The sequence below is a fragment of the Elephantulus edwardii genome, unplaced genomic scaffold, assembly GCF_000299155.1.
Source record: "Elephantulus edwardii isolate Elephantulus edwardi_28Jun2011 unplaced genomic scaffold, EleEdw1.0 scaffold00081, whole genome shotgun sequence".
NCBI classification, from domain to species: domain Eukaryota; kingdom Metazoa; phylum Chordata; class Mammalia; order Macroscelidea; family Macroscelididae; genus Elephantulus; species Elephantulus edwardii.
The window spans coordinates 14,396,891-14,400,353 of NW_006399831.1; positions in this window are offsets into that span (position 1 = coordinate 14,396,891).

A 3,463-nucleotide genomic window follows, 5' to 3' on the forward strand; every position below is an offset into this window, starting at 1 on the left:
CAAGCAGGGTTGTGTCATCTGCGTAACACAGATTGTAAGATATATCTATATAGATCTATATAGATATATAGATCTATATATCTTACTTGATTTTTAACCAGAAAATACGCTTGATTTTATTGAGGACATTCTATAAATTACCTTAGTTCTCTCCTAGTTAAAAAAGACAGACTTGGGGGAAAATGGAGAAATGGAATAGTGTGTTACACATCCCTGTCCATCTCAATGTCAAGGAATTTTTGCATTTTCTAGCTTGGTACTAACAGCTGGGAAATCAAGAGATAAATTGCATTGGGAAAGTCAGCTGTCAGGGACTTTCATCAAAGAGCATTGATGTCAGTCTGGAGACTAAGGTGTTCCGGATCCAGGCCATAGTCTTCGCAATTGCTTGCTATGCATCAGAGCGCTGGACAATGACTATGGATGATAGAGAATTGATACCTTTAAGCTGTGGTGCTGGAGAAGAGTTTTGAATGTAACATAAACTACCAGGAGAACAAATAGGCTCGTCCTATAAAAAGTGAAGCCAGCCTGCTCCTTGGAAGCAAGGATTCTGAAGCTTCATCTGACATACTTTGAGCATGTTGCAAGGAGGGACTGGTCCTTGGAGAGGGACATCATGCTTGGAAGGGTGAAGGGACAGAGAAGGAGAGGGAGACCATAGATTAGACGAACTGATACGGTGACTGGGGTAATGAGAGTATGCGTGTTGGAGACAATAAAGTTCACACAGGATTGAGCAGGTTTCAGGCCTGTTAAACATAGGTCACTATGAATCTCAAGCAACTTGATGGCACAGAACAACAACAGGTCTGATTTTAGTTGAGTTCTCTTTATCACTTACTATATTTCCTTTCTTTGCTTTTAAGGAATACTTTCATTTCATATCTTTTAAGACATACTTGTTTGTTCTTTTCGTAGTCTATGATGTATTCATAGACCATATCACGATTTAAAGGCACTAATTCTTTCGTCTTCCTTATTAATTATGCCTCTCAGAGTACTCCTTTCATACAAGGATGGTGAAATTTCATCTTACTTTGAGCGTATGCTCAAGAGGTACCAGTTTTCAGAGAGATACCTCATTTTGGGAAAGGTGTAGGGGTCAACGAAATCAAAGTAGACACTCAATGAAATAGATTGACACCGTGACTGCCACAGTGGGCTTGAACATGACAGAGATCATGAGTATGACGTAGGATAGGGCAAAGTTCAGCCCTGTTGTTCACAGTATTGTTATGAGTTTTAGTAGATTTGACAGCACCTGACGACAACAGCAATACTTCTTTTCAGTTAATGCCTCCTGTGCTCCTAATTTCCAGACACCATTTTTATGCTTAGGTAGTGGTCAAAGATGCTACCTAGTAGTTATTAAAAAGGACTCTTCTGTCTCGTGTATTTAGATTTATTTATTTATTTTTTTACTATTGAAAGATTTTTCAAGGAATAAAATAAGGTCATATAGGGTACTTACATTTCAGCATTTAACATGTTTATCCTTTGTGTATAGCAGACTTTTTCTGTGATCTGATTTGCATCTTTTTAGAATTGTGATGTTAACAAAAGCTTACAAAAAGGCTGAGTTTACATTCAGTCATTAATGCACATTTTCCTCTCTACCCCTCTTTTCTCCCTCCGCTAATTCATTTTGTTCCAGATTGTTGTCATACATATAATGCCTAATCATAAGTTACTTTCCGAAAGTCCTTTCCTTCATCTTTTCTAGTGCAGTGTTCATTATCTATCCACTCTTTTCCTGTTCTCCTCACACCCCTTGTCAATCGTATTTTATACAGCACCTCAACAACAAAAAGACAAACACAATTATAAAATGAGCACAAGATATGAATAGACCACTAAAAATAAATTCAGATGGCTGGCAAACACATGCAAAATGTTCAAAATGCCTAGCTATCAGAAAGATGTAAATCAAAACAACAATGAGATACCATCTCACCCCAACAACAATATTAAAGTTCAACAGGGCAGTAAACAAGTGTTGATGAGAATGTGGGAGATCGAAACTTTCATTTTACTGCTGGTAGAAATGTAAAATTACAACCACTATGGAAAGTGGTCTGGAGCTTTCTCAAAAAGTTGGAAATAGAAATACAATTTGATCTAGATATTCTACTACTCTTCAGGATATATACCCTAGAAAATATAAAGGATACATTATCCTAAAAAAACTAGAGCCATGATGCAAACAGATGTATATATACTATGTTTATTGCCGCATAATTCACAACAGTAAAGAGATGAAAGTAGCTCAATTTCCCATCAACAAATGAATGAATAAAAAACTGTGGTACATTTCCACAATAGAGTATTATGCAGCAATGAAAGACAATGAACCTGCAAAACACTATACAACATGTATCAGTCTAGAAGACATTATGTTGAGTGAAATATCTAAGCCACAAAAGTATAGCAGATTTTTTATAACCAGTTGTTAAATGAATAAATAAATGACTATATAGATAAATAGAAGGTGTAGCTGCTCTTCTACCTGACCTAAGTAGAGAGCAGAAATCCTCTTCACATTTGTGATGCTAATGTCACCAGGGGTAAATATTTAGTTTATTATTTTTGAAAAATTCAGGCAGAAGGCCTCTTCAAAATTGAGTGAATGACATAGTAGTCAACATGGATGACCAAACTGGAGGGATTGTTCTAATTTCTCACTTTTTGCAGGTCTTTCAAGGGTTAACATTCATATTTATGAAGTAAATCCCTATGCTAATAATGCATTAAAATTCATTTCACATTATAAAATCAAGAATAAATTATATCCCTGTTTTCAACAAATTTTCAATCTCCTTGGAGTTCCAAGATTGAAAAACAGATGAGCTAGAAGGTTAGCAAGAGGTAAAGATCCTGGGAAGACTATGTACAAAGGAGTACTTTAAAAGTACATGTAAGGTTTGGGCATAAAATGAGAAAACACCTTGGGAAAAAGAACTTGCTTAAAGATTTGGATAAACAAGGTATGCTTAGAAAAAAAGACCAAAGCAGAAATAACAAATTGAGCAATCCCATTACCATAGAGTTAATTCTGATTAATGAAGAAGAATATGGCATCAAGATTGGTAGAAGACTCATCAATAACTTTTGTTATGCAGATGAAACAACTTTTTCTGAAAATGAGAAAGAGTTGGAAGAACACTTGCTGCAGAAGGTTAAACACCACAAGCTTCAATATGGATGACATATGAACGTCAAGTAAATAAAAATCCTTGTCTCTGGACCTATATGCAACATCATGATAGAAGGATAGAAAAGACTGGAACTGTCAATGACTTCATCTTACTATAATCCACAGTCAATACACTTGGTACCAACAGTATGGAGACCAGGAGACTTTTTATACTGTGAAAATCCGTAGTCAGGAATCTCTCTAAATTATTTAGGAGCTGGTGGCCCTGATGGCAAGAAGCTGGACTGCAATCCCTAAGGAACATAC